Below are 12924 nucleotides of genomic sequence, written 5' to 3'. Positions count from 1 at the left end.
TTAAATTTGATTACTAATACTCATATATTACTTTGATAATTTTAGTAATCTTACATGAACAATTTCAATTAAAATCTCATCTTTTTGATGAAGATAAAAGAGAGAGAAGAGAGAAAAATACATGAACAACTTGCATGTGATGTGTGAATGAATGATTAAGTGAATTAAGAGAATAAAATTCTCTATTTTTCACCCACAAAACCGGTGGCCTCCTCAATTATAGACCATCATTATTTTTCTTTTTGTCTTCACAAGACAAATAGGTGTAAGGCTTTTGCATGGTCAAGTCACTATCAAGTGTCTTTAGACAAAAGAATAAGACAAATGAATAAGACCAAAACCCACCTAATTTCGGTTTACATGTTTGTAATATGGAGTCCATTTTATTGTTGTCAATTGTACAAATGTATGTCATGTGACATGTGACATGTCTTATGTCATGTTTTAATTTAAAATGCATATTTAACAAATTAAATATCATTTACAAATTAAATAAATCATATTTAACAAATTGACTAGTAATGTAAAATTACTTTCTCATAAAATGGTCATTTAATTACTAGTTAGTATAATTCACAATATCTTGTAATTATAACTAACCTATCATTCTCATCTCGCGCGTTTCGCAAACACCGATTAATTTTAGTAATATAACTTCTTAAATTACTAAATAAAATCTCATTTAATCACATTATAATAAGATGTCATTTTCTCTCTTATGATAAATTGTTCAATTTTAAGGAATTAATTAATCTGTATCGGTATACAATTAATTAACCTTTTCAATTAAGGGAATCGTCCTTTAGGTGTGACCTCAAGGGATCAACTGATCACCACCGTCGCACGACAATAATGTCAAACTCTAGCCAGCCAATCATTACCGATATGTGTGGACCAATTGACTATATATATTATGTATCATCCCTTCCGTATTCTTGTAATGAGATTTAATAATGATATTTAAATCATGTTATCGCACTATTGTTGAGGACACATTTCCCAACACCCACACCACAACATCTAACCGGAAAGTTTATTGCCAAATCCGTCTTTATCCAATTAGTTGAAAGGAGCCAATTTGGGGGGATGCCTAGTGAAGACCCTCATTCTCATATGGAAACCTTTTGTGACTATTGTGAGGCGATTTCTCAAACTGGTGTAACTCAAGACCAAATTCGATGGGTCTTATTTCCTTTTTCTCTAATTGGCACCGCGAAACAATGGTTGAAGGGCCTTGACAAGGCCACTCTCGGAATAGATTCTTGGAAGAAGTTGGCTCTAGCTTTCTACAAAAAGTTCTACCCACCGGAAAAGACTACCATGCTAAGAGCTCAAATTACGGGTTTTAAACAAAGGGATGAAGAATCTTTGTATGAAGCTTGGGAGCGGTTCAAGGGAATTTGTCGCTCATGTCCTCACCATGGACTTAGCGAATGGTTCTTGGTACAACAATTTTGGAACGGTTTATATGAAGATTCAAGGAACATTCTCAATATGGGATCAAATGGAATGTTCACCGAAGTTGATGACAATCAAACATGGAACAAGATTGAGGAAATGGCGGTCCATAACTCACAATATAGTAGACCTCGCAAGGCTACTAGAGGAGGAAAGCTTGAAGTGGACTCCGTTACTCAATTGGGTGCTAAACTTAGTGCTCACATTGACACAATCAATTTGAAGTTTGAAAAAGCTATGGCTAGACTTGAAGAAGTCTCAAAATCACCAAAGCATCATGTTAATGCCATGACGGCATCTTCATCAATCCCAAGTGGGATATGTGAGAATTGTGGAACTTTGGGACATGAACAAAGTGAATGTAGGGGAACAAATGAACAAGTGAATGCTTTCCAAGCATACAAGAGTGGTACCCCTTATTCCAATTATTACAATGAAAACACCAAGTTTCACCCAAATCTCTCATACAAAAGCCAAAATGTTCAAAATCCTCAAACAACTTACACTCCACCTCCCATGAGAAACCAAAATCAAAGACCCTTTTACAACCAAAACCAAGGTTACCAAAATCAAAATCCATACAATCACCAAAATGACCAAGGTTTTGATGTTCAAAAAGCGGTCCTCCAAATGCAAAAGAATCAACAAGAGTTTTTCACTCAAATGCAAAAAGATAGTCAAGCAAAGGAAACCACCATCAACAACATTCTAGCTCACACCAAGATGTTGGAAACGCAATTGACTCAACTAGCATCTTCAAGCTCACAAAGACAAAAGGGGCAATTGCCACCTCAAAGTAATCCCCCAAGACATGAAACGGTTAGTGCCATTCACTTGAGGAGTGGTACAAGGTATGAAGCACCAAAGAAGCAAGTTGAGGATGAAGTTGTGGAAGCTAGTGATAAGGAAGAAATTGTGCAAAACTCCAAAGATGGAGAATCATCAAAAGAAGAAATTTCAAAGAAAAATTAAGACAAGGTCAAGGAGAAGGAGCCCATTGTGATTAGACTTCCTTTTCCAAGTCGTCAAGCCAAACCCAAATTTGATGACCAACTTGGAAAGTTTATGGAAATTGTGAAGAATTTGGAAGTCTCAATTCCTTTTACGGAATTAATCAATCACGTGCCGGCCTATGCGAAATACATGAAAGACATCCTCACAAAGAAGAAGTCGATCCGGAAACTTGAGACTATCGCATTCACTAAGGTGAGTAGTGCAATACTTCAAGGGAATTCACCTCCAAAACTAAAGGATCCGGGAAGATTCTCAATACCGTGTACCATTGGCGACACCACGATCAACAAAGCCTTATGTGATCTAGGGGCTAGTGTGAGTGTTATGCCGTACTCGGTAAGTAAAAGGTTGGGGATGGGAGAGCTTGAATGCACCAATATCACACTCCAAATGGCCGATAGATCGACGAAGACACCATTAGGGATATGGGAAGATGTCCCCGTACGAATTGGGAAGTTTTTCATCTCGGTGGACTTTGTCATTGTTGATATGGAGGAAGACTCCAACATTCCAATCATTCTTGGAAGACCCTTCTTACACACCGCGGGTGCGGTGATTGATGTAAAACATGGTGAGCTCACTCTAGAAGTGAGAGATGAGAGTATAACCTTTAATCTTGACAAGACTATGAGAGCTCCCCGTTTACATGAACCGTGTTTTATGATTGATCATTATAGCCGGAAGGATGATAGGAAGAAGTCGGAACTCCAATGGAAGAAGAAAATTGAAGATGCTCCATTCAAAGAGCAAGTGAATTGTGACAAAGAAAGCTTGCAAAGCTCATCAAAATCAAGCAAAGAAGAAGAGGATGGCCCCATTGGCCAAGACAAGAAAATGGGAGAGTTGTCTCCATCAAATCAAGAGATTTTCAATGATCAACTTAATGAAGTTTGTGGTCTTTGGGACGACGAATTTGAAGGGATTTTTAACCCCTACATTGGTAATGCCATCGATCAAGACCGACAACAAGGGCCAAGGTCTATTGAAGACCTATACCATGACAATGAACAAGCTTTTGATTATTTCTTCAAGGTGTTGAGCAACATCAACAACACCTTGGACATGCCCCCTTGACATCTCATCAAGAATGAGAGTTTGGTGGAGTCCTCCCTAAACCACCATTTGTAAATATTTCTAACTCCCTAACTTGCATTTCAATTCTTGTATTGCATTTTTGTTATTTTTGGATTTTTATACTTTGATCAAGATAATTGTCATGTTTGAGAGAAGTGAGGGAGGGACTAATAATTTCAATTGATGTGTAGTGCTTTAGTTTAGTGTGGGGATGACAATTGCCTAGGCTATCCATGCCTTTGTGGTGCCCCCACAATGAAGAAAAAAAGATATGAAGAAGAATGGAAGAATGACAAGGGATATGCGTTGTACACGGATGGAACTGAATCCGGGTACAAAGGGGTCGAATCCGAGCGGATTCAGGAGAATCCGCCCGTTTTCAAGCAATCCGGGCGTGTTGGATAGAAGACGCACGTCCTGAAATGAGCTGAAGTTTTGAAATTTTTGGCTGTCAGCGAATACGGCCGTCCTACATCCTAATCCGCCCGTCTTCAAAAAGCCGCCCGTCCTGAAAGGAAGACGCCCGTCTTCTTGGCTGAGGAAAACAAGAAAAATTCTGGGTGAAATCCGCCCGTCTTCGAGAATCCGCCCGTCCGTGTCTGCGAATCCGAGCGTCTTCCCTTAAAGACGCCCGTCTTTAGGCGAGTTTTTCCCAACCCGAGAAAAGCGAGAATCCGCCCGTCCGAGCAGAAACCGCACGGATTGCCCCTGCAGTTCGAATTTTTCGGGCTTTATAAAACCCCTCCCACCTTCATTTCTTCATTCCTTCATTCATAACACTACTCAAAACCCTCAAAACCCTCATCCTCTCCATCACAAAAAACGAAATTCCTCAACTACATTCACCAAAATCAAATCAAAACATCCTTTCAACAACAAATCAATCACTCCTTTTTCAATAAAAATCAAAACCAAGCACAAAATCTTCAACCTTTGAGTCGATTTTTGAATTCATAAAGGCAAAGCCTTTCATCTTTAAATCGATTTGGGTGCACTAGAAATTGAAGATTTTTTACTCTTTCTTGGTTAATTCATCAATGGCAAAGACTAAGGGAGCAACAAAGGCAACAAAGGCAAAGGCACCAAAGGCAAAGACACTTTCATTAAGGCAAAAGACTCATCAAGCAAAGAAAGCATTGGCTATGGTGGTAGCAAACCCAAACTTGGAAGTGCAACAACAACAACAACCTCCCATGGGTGCAACAACATCTACTACTCCGGAAATTGAACAACTTGCAAACTATCCGGAGGAATTGGGTGAAGCTTTGGGTCTTAGTGATGAACCGAGTTATTTTAAGAATGTTGGCAAATATGACCCCGACCCTCTTTAGGAGGCAATTTCCGGAAGGAAATTTGAAGACTTTCATGCGAGTCGTGCTCTTTTAGTCCACCATCCGGGCATAAGAGTATGGCACAAGGTCGTAGGGAGCACTATCAATGCAAGAAAAAGACACCAACCATTTCACCAAACTCGATTTTGTTCTTCTTGAGTCGGCTTTGAACATTGGAAGAGTACACACCAAGCCTTTCAACTTTCTAAGGCTCTTGGTGGATAGATGGCTCAACATTGATTGTGGGAAGAAAGGCACTACCGTTATTGTGAATGGAGGCCTAGTCACTATCCTAGCTAAATACTTTGATCCTAACTTCAACAAAGATAACAAGTATGAGGCGAAAGAAGGTGGTCATCTCGTTGATTTGCATACTATGATACACAAGTACAAGTGGGTTGCCCATAACCCTCTTGACACCAAGTATGGATGGCTCACTAGTGAGGCTAGTTCTTTCACTTTGCCTTCAAAGATTTGTCGATTGAGTGTCCACCGGACCAATTATCTACTTCCCCTTTCAAAAGAGGCCGAGTATATTATCCAACAACAAAAGGGTGAACTTGAAATACCCTCCTCTTCCATTGTCACACCACCTTACCCTTTTGAGTACCAAGAGTTCAAGCCGGAGGGTGTTGAAGCAAGAAATGATTATTTGACTCTTCTCATGCAAGCAATGCACAAGCAAGCCTTTGAGGATCGGAAAAATGCTTACTTAGCTCAATATCCACCCCTCTTACACTTAGCTAGGCAAGGACTACTTGACCCATCATGTCCTTTGCCTAGTTGGGCGGATAAGGAAGTCCTATTTTCGAGTGCATCTAGGGTTGTTCCGGATGACAATGAGGTTGTTGGTAATGAAGAAGTTGATGATAACATTGATGAAGAAGCTAGTAAAGAAGGAGAAGAGGATGATGAGCAAGGTGAAGAAGAAGGTGAAGAAGAAAGTGAAGAAGCAAGTGAAGAAGGAAGTGGCAATGAGACCACTTCTAATGAGGAAGATGATGATAGTGATGATATGATGGAAGATTAGCAAGCTTTAGAGGCTCCTACCCTCTCAAGGTTTGTCTATTTCTCTCTTTGTTCTATTTATTTATTTTTCTTGATCATTGTTGGAGTAGTCCTAGCACCATAGAGGACTCACACCTCGGTACCATTGAGGTGTTCTCATTTTATTGTTCCCACTTTCAAAATCCAAATTGACAAATTAGTTTCATGCATTGCATAGTGTGTGCATGAACTACACCCATCCTTAAGACATTAGCAATAGTGTCTAAATCGGTTTGGGGAAGTTAATGCATACACAACGGGAGGTAATCTAAATTATCCTCTCCGTCATAAACAAAAACCATGCATCATGTAGTGTAGACTAGTGTAGCTTGCATTTAGTGTAGAAATCATGCATCATGTTTGCATAATTTCCCATCATTTTGGCCATTGAGGACAATGCCCATATTAGTGTGGGGATGGGGAATTCTAACACTTAACTTTTATTCAAAAATCCAAAAAAATTGAAAACCCAAAAACATGTTTATCCCTTTTGTAGTGTAGTCTTGTATATATTGTTTTGTATATATTGTGTTTGTTCTATCCTTGTTCACATTGATTGACTACGCCACATCCGAGACATGAGGATCATGAAGACCGCATGGTATGATCTTTCCAATCTCCTTTTTCCTCTTTATGTTAATGACTATGTGGCTTTATTTTGATTGATGCGGTATAACAATGTGAATTTAGGACTTGCATTTAGTTTATATGTCATATTAGTTGATAGAATCACTTGCATTAGGATGTTTATATTAGTTGCATCATTGCATGTAGTTGCATTTAGATAAAACATTTTGAAAAGTGCCTAATTGAGAACTTTGACAAGAGCAACTAAGCCATTACAAATACTTTTTCAACTTAAGACTTTGCCTACTAGAATGGTTGTAAAACACCCTAGGTAGTGTCATACTAGTGTCTTTTGACCCATGACCCAAAGCCTAGTCAAGGGTTTGCATGTGAGTCACCTATCCAACCCCGTGATGCGATGTGGACTTGGTTAACTTGTCTAGGTGACCTTGATCGACCTTGTGGTAAGGCAACCCAAAAATATTTTCTATCAATAAGCTTGAAGTGCTCATTTCAAAGAATTTTGTCATGTGGAAGTAATTTAATGCCAAGGAAACCTCAAATGTTATGAAATGTTGAAATGTTGAGAAATTTAAATTGTTTTGATGGAGGCGTACCACTTCGATGTGCTTTGGAGCGGGATCCATTAAATTGGGCCCCCACACGGCTGTGAATTCGGCCGCCCAGAGACATAGTGACTATCACCCCGAAAAGCTATTGTCTAGAGGTTAACCGGTTGCCTAATAAGCGATTGGCGAAAGCAAAGGACACTAGCCCGGAAGAGACAAACCCCATCTTAAATTTTTGAAATGTGAAAGTGAAATGAGGACAATTTGGAATACTAGTCATATCCACCCTTTGTTTATAAAGATTTGAGCATTTCATTCCCAAAAAGCCTTTTTGTCAAGCCACTTTGTCGAGCTTGGGACGATCCATGACCTTTACTTTTGTAGAGAATTCGAGACTTGTCATGTCATATGCTACTAGCATCATAGGGATCATCATTCCACCACCATCTGATCGCTCTTGACGAAAGCATTTGGAAATTGAGGACGAAAGTAGTCTAGTTTAACACCATTTGGAGGTGATTTAGTGCCATCCTCTTAGCCTTAGTAATTTGGTGAACTAGTATTTGTGAAGGATTACATGCTCTTAAATATGTTCTCTTTTAGTTGCCTCCGCCACTTGATGAGGAAGTGGCTATTCCTTTTGTAGATGCATCCATTATGTGATTTTGTGTGCTTAATGTTTGGATGTGTCGCCATTTTAGCAAGACCCACCTTGCCTTGCAAGAAGGCATCCTACCTCATGGTTGTCTTGTTGTGAGTTGAAGGGGCAGAGTGAGACCCGCTAATTGTCTCATATCGGCTATGTTATTAGGTTAGTTTAAATAATGGTCCTAGTCTTTGCCACCTCTTTACTCGGGACGAGCAAAGGTTCGGTTTGGGGATATTTGATGTGACCATAATTAGCGCATATTTAGCCCCCGAATTAGCCTTGTTCCCATGCTTTTTAGTTCATATTTGGGTCATTTATTGTCTTTAGTTCTTTGTTTTGCATATTCTTTGAGATTTTGGTCGCTTGGTAGGAAAGGAGTGCAAATCTTGCATTTTCATGGCAAAACGAGACTAAATTGATCGAATCCAATGACCAAGCATCAAGGAGAGACAAGATTAGAAGGCCTTTGTACATATTATAGTAGATGAGCAATGTTGAGAAAGGATCCTTGAGTCCCCAAGAAAATCCCCAAGGAATTTATGAAGAAAAGAGAAGAAAAGAAGAAGAAATGTTGCTGAGGAACAATCCGTGCGGATTGTCTACAACCCGGCCGTCCTCCACATGCACAATCCGTGCGGTTTCCTTCAAAGACGCTCGGGTTTGCAGCCACCACAATCCGCCCGGATTCACCTGAAGCCGCCCGTGTTCCACCGCCAGAATCCGCCCGTCCCGACTCCAAAACGCACGGAGTTCACATGCAAAGACAATTTCGTCTTCTCCAAGCTACAAAGAAAGAAGCCCTTCCTTCGAAAAATACCGGCTCCTCCCTGCTCAATCTAAAAAGTGTAATTAATAGTTTAGCCCTTAGTTAACCCTAATGCATCCTCCTAATTTCCACTATAAATACCCCATTAGTCTAATTAGAAGAACATGTTCTTCTTATCAATAATTAGAGTAGTTAATATCAATCAAATATCTATTTAGTATTGTAATCAACAATTAATCAAGTTCTAATACAAGTTTTATTTCCTTAATCTCTCTTTTGTTCATCCTTTATTTTGGGTAATTGAAGATTATTTGGGTTATTATTGGGAGATTGACAACCTCTCAATCAAGCATCAAGTACTTCTTTTATTCTTTGCTTTATTATTGGAATCATTAGTAGGTATAATTCTCTTAATCCCTCTTTAATTATTGTTAATTACTTTCAATTGTTCATCATGTTTCCTTTTGTTGGTATGATTGACAACCTTGCTAGCATGATCAACATGATAATGAGTGAGTAATCTCTTAGCTAGGGTTAATGGGTGATTAGGGGAAACCAACATGGGGAATGATTCATGCTATTCATGGTTTATTTGCTTGCTTGTTTTGATCTCAACTCATGCACATGTTATGTTTGATGAAATGTGAGCCTATGAATCCTTGCATTTTTTACCCATCACCTATCTTTTCAATGAGACTTGTAAGACATGAACCAACTCGAGTCTCATTAGACCATGCATGTTGTTGAGTAGGGAAGATTAAGTCGACTTGTAGGTATTGTACAATCTAATCGATTCGGCTCCGGGACCCAAACTTTCCTAGGATTGTAAGATATAACCCAACTCAATCCATCACAACAATAATTGCTTGCTTATAATTTGAGAACATGTTTGTATGATCAATTCCCATGATTCCCCTATGACCCCATGACACCCTAGTGCTTTTTATCAATTGTTTACAACCCTTTTAATTCATCTTGCTTGTTTATTTCCATTGCTATTTAGTTTAGTGACCTTCTACATCAACCCAAATTGTGACACCCCTAAGACACCACTAGTTTCAATAGAAATCTCATCTCAATTCCCGTGCCTTGGGATCCGACCTTTACTTGCCTCTTTACTAATTGTAGAGTTGTTTGTGAAGCTATAAATTGTGTTTTGATTCGGACGTGACCCAACGACCACATCTATTTAATTGTGAACACGAAACGGACCGATCAGTATTAAGACTTGATTAAAAGTTGATTACAAGATTAAAGAGAGATTAGATTGATATAAACTACACTAGAGATTGATAAGAAGAACAGGATAACCTAATTAGACTAATGAGGTATTTATAGTGGGGATTAGGTACACAAATTAGGGTTTACTAAGGGCTTAAATGACGATTAAGTCCTTGAGGAATCGCTCCTCTCAGAAAAATATGCGAGTCTCCTTTTTGCTAGTCTTTCCTGAGATATGCGCATCCTTCATAGAACAAGTAGAAGCGGAGTAGCTGTCACACAATCCGAGCGTCCAGGGCAAGGTCCGAGCGGATTGTGGGTCTTTTGGACGAGCGGATTGATGGGGTGGACGGGCGGATTGTGGTGGTTTTGGACGAGCGTCCCTCTGGGGAAGACGCTCGGATTCCTTGTGCTGGACGGGCGTCCAGTAGGCAATCCGCTCGGATTCTTGATCAGCTTCTTCCTTTCTTCTTTTCTTCCTTCTTCTTCATACAATCCTTGGGGATTTCATCGGGGATGCAAGGATCTTTTCTCATCATTGCCCATCTACTACAATATGTACAAAGGCCTTCTAGTCTTGTCTTCTCTTTGATGCTTGGTCATTGAATTCAATCAATTTAGCTCCATTTTGCCATGAAAATGCAAGGTTTGCACTCCTTTCCTACCAAGGGATCAAAACCTCAAAGAATATGCAAAACAAAGGACTAAAGACAATAAATGACCCAAATATGCACTAAACATCATGGGAACAAGGCTAATTCGGGGACTAAATATGCTCAAATAATGGTGACATCAGCTACGCCTATTCCCCAGTGTATCCGTCCTGACGGATTTTAGGAAACAAGTTTTAGTATAAATAGAGACGTCGAGGGAGGTTTTATTCACATAATTCTTCCTTTTTTTCTTCGTCTTATTACATAAAGCTCTCAAAATAAGCATACATCATGAATACTCTCGAAATTCGTCTAAAAGAGTGGACAAATGAGTTCTCTAATGTGGAGAAACACGACATGGGTGCTTATAACTTTGGATCACTCTTGAGTTTGAAGTTGATCAAGGTGGTCAAACCATTCCTAGATGCTTGACTTGATTACTGGGACCCGAATTATCACGTATTTGCCTTCCCTGGAGGCGACATTTGCCCATTTCCCGAAGAAATTGCTGCGATTGGTGGTTGGGACCTGGACATTTGCCTGCTATTCCCTCTACTTCTCAAGGATATAAGAACAAGTTTAGGGATTTGCTTGGGTTGGCAAGAGTTGATGTGGACCGTCTTGTGACTTCTAAAGGAGTGCGAATATTGGATTTCATCGACCGATTCATCAATAGGGCAGATCCCATTATCTCTTATGTTGCGAGGCGAAGGGCATTCGGGTTTTTTCTACTACATGTATATGTCCTTCAAGGGCATGTTGATGAGGATTTAAGAGGCGACCCTCGTTATTTGAGCTTGATTGAGCAAATAGAGCTGCGCAGGAGCCCAGCTTGCCTGTGCTTAGGAGAGATCCTATTGGGTTTAGATAATAGGAAAGCCAATCGTGACCTACCTTATCTGGGGAGTCCCATTATTTTGCAGGTAAAAGAATTTTTTCTTTTTTTTTTCTTTTTTTTTTCTTTTTTTTCTTTTTTTTTTTGTTTCTAATACCCGCTTTTGTTAGGTCTGGCTTATGGAGCATCTTCGATTGATCGAGCCCCCAGCTAATGTTCCTTCTTATCATGCTCGCTCAATTGCAATGAGGACTAGGCTCTACATGGTGGACTTCACTCGAGTCTGCAATTATTGGGGAAACAAGTTGAAGAGTGAAGACGGTCCCCTGATCAGATGGATCGTACCATGGTGGCATCTTAAATCTGACACTGGAGTATCATCCTTGGATCCTACCCGGTCCGTGCGCATCCCTGGCTTGGAGTTTATGATATGCATCTTTCAAGAGAGGTTGATGAGGCAGGTTGGATTGAAGCGAGGACGATTCGAAGCTTGACAGCTTTGTCCCATGACTGCGTGGCGCTTACTACTGAGAGTCGAAAGGAATGGGCCATCAAATGGGCTCAAAGAAACATATGGTTCTTGAATTCTTCTGTTAGTGCTCTATGGGTGTCGGATTCCTATCTGCGGTGGAGGAAAGCTACTACTCCGGAGGAGCGCGAGAGATTGAGGAAATGCGAACCTGTTGACTACAAGGTTCGTGAGGTAGAAAAGGAGAAAGAGAAGCATCTGACCGAGGGAGAGGAAGAAGCCGGGTTTCGAGTTGCTCATCCTTCGAAGAAACCGAAGACTTCTCCTGTCGTCGAGATGGTGGTTGACAAGAATGGCAAGGCTAGACCACGAGAGAGACTATTGGTGATTAGGTCTGAAGTGGCGCAAGAGCGTCCGGCTCGAGGTCGGGACAAGAAATATGATAGAAATGACAAATGCAAAGGGAAAATGGAAGAATAGCCTGAGTCTTTATTATTATTTATTATTATTATAAGAAGAACTTGGGGTTTTTTGAATCCTAGCCTATTTTTAGCATTATTTTTATTATGTAACGTATTATTATTATTATTATTATTAGAATTGAAATAAAAAAGGTTAATTGGTTATGAAACCGTCGTGATTTTCTTTTTCATTATTCTTGTCGAATTTCAAATGCAATTTGCAAATGTCCTTCTATTTACATTTAAAATAATTAATGGGTTGTATCCTGTGAAGGATTGCCTACGTATTCATTAAAAAATGAAATCAAACCCTTGCGCGTAGTTCAAGTAAATGTAAAAGAATAATTGTTCTAAGCAAGAGCTTGTAATGAACTTAGAAAATAAGCATGAGCTTTACTTACTCCTAAAATGCAATTTAGTTTGTTTGATGATATGAGGATGACAAATTGTCAAAATGCAAGAGAAAGATGACATTAGCTTAATTCAGCTTGGCCAGGGGCCGTTTATTTCATGCCACAAGAGCGACACGTGAGGTTACGCGAGGCGCGTTTTTGCTCCTATTCTAGGCATAGTAACGTTTCAGTTGGTCGAGGTTTGTTGGGTTGGCAAATTCGTTCCCATCTAGGTCTGTGATCCTAACCGCACCCCCTGGAAGTATGGACTTGACTAGAAATGACCCGGCCCAATTGGGTTCGAATTTTCCTCGTGGATCGACAGGTAAAAGTGCTCTAATTGATTTGAGGACCAAGTCTCCTTCTTTTATATTCCTTGGCTTAACCCTTTTGTTGAAGGCGCGTTTGATACGTGCCT

The 12924-nt window shown here is 39.8% G+C and overlaps 1 non-coding gene across 1 annotated transcript; it reads right to left on the bottom strand.

The window, feature by feature from the left end:
- Window positions 1–1320: 1320 nt before the first annotated feature.
- On the bottom strand, window positions 1321–1427 carry LOC141593417 (small nucleolar RNA R71). The gene has a single exon (XR_012521501.1). It is a non-coding gene; the product is annotated as a small nucleolar RNA R71 (small nucleolar RNA).
- Between the last annotated feature and the right edge of the window lie 11497 nt (window positions 1428–12924).

The sequence above is a fragment of the Silene latifolia genome, chromosome 7, assembly GCF_048544455.1.
Source record: "Silene latifolia isolate original U9 population chromosome 7, ASM4854445v1, whole genome shotgun sequence".
In the NCBI taxonomy this organism is placed as follows: domain Eukaryota; kingdom Viridiplantae; phylum Streptophyta; class Magnoliopsida; order Caryophyllales; family Caryophyllaceae; genus Silene; species Silene latifolia.
This window is presented reverse-complemented; position numbering and strand designations above follow the sequence as displayed.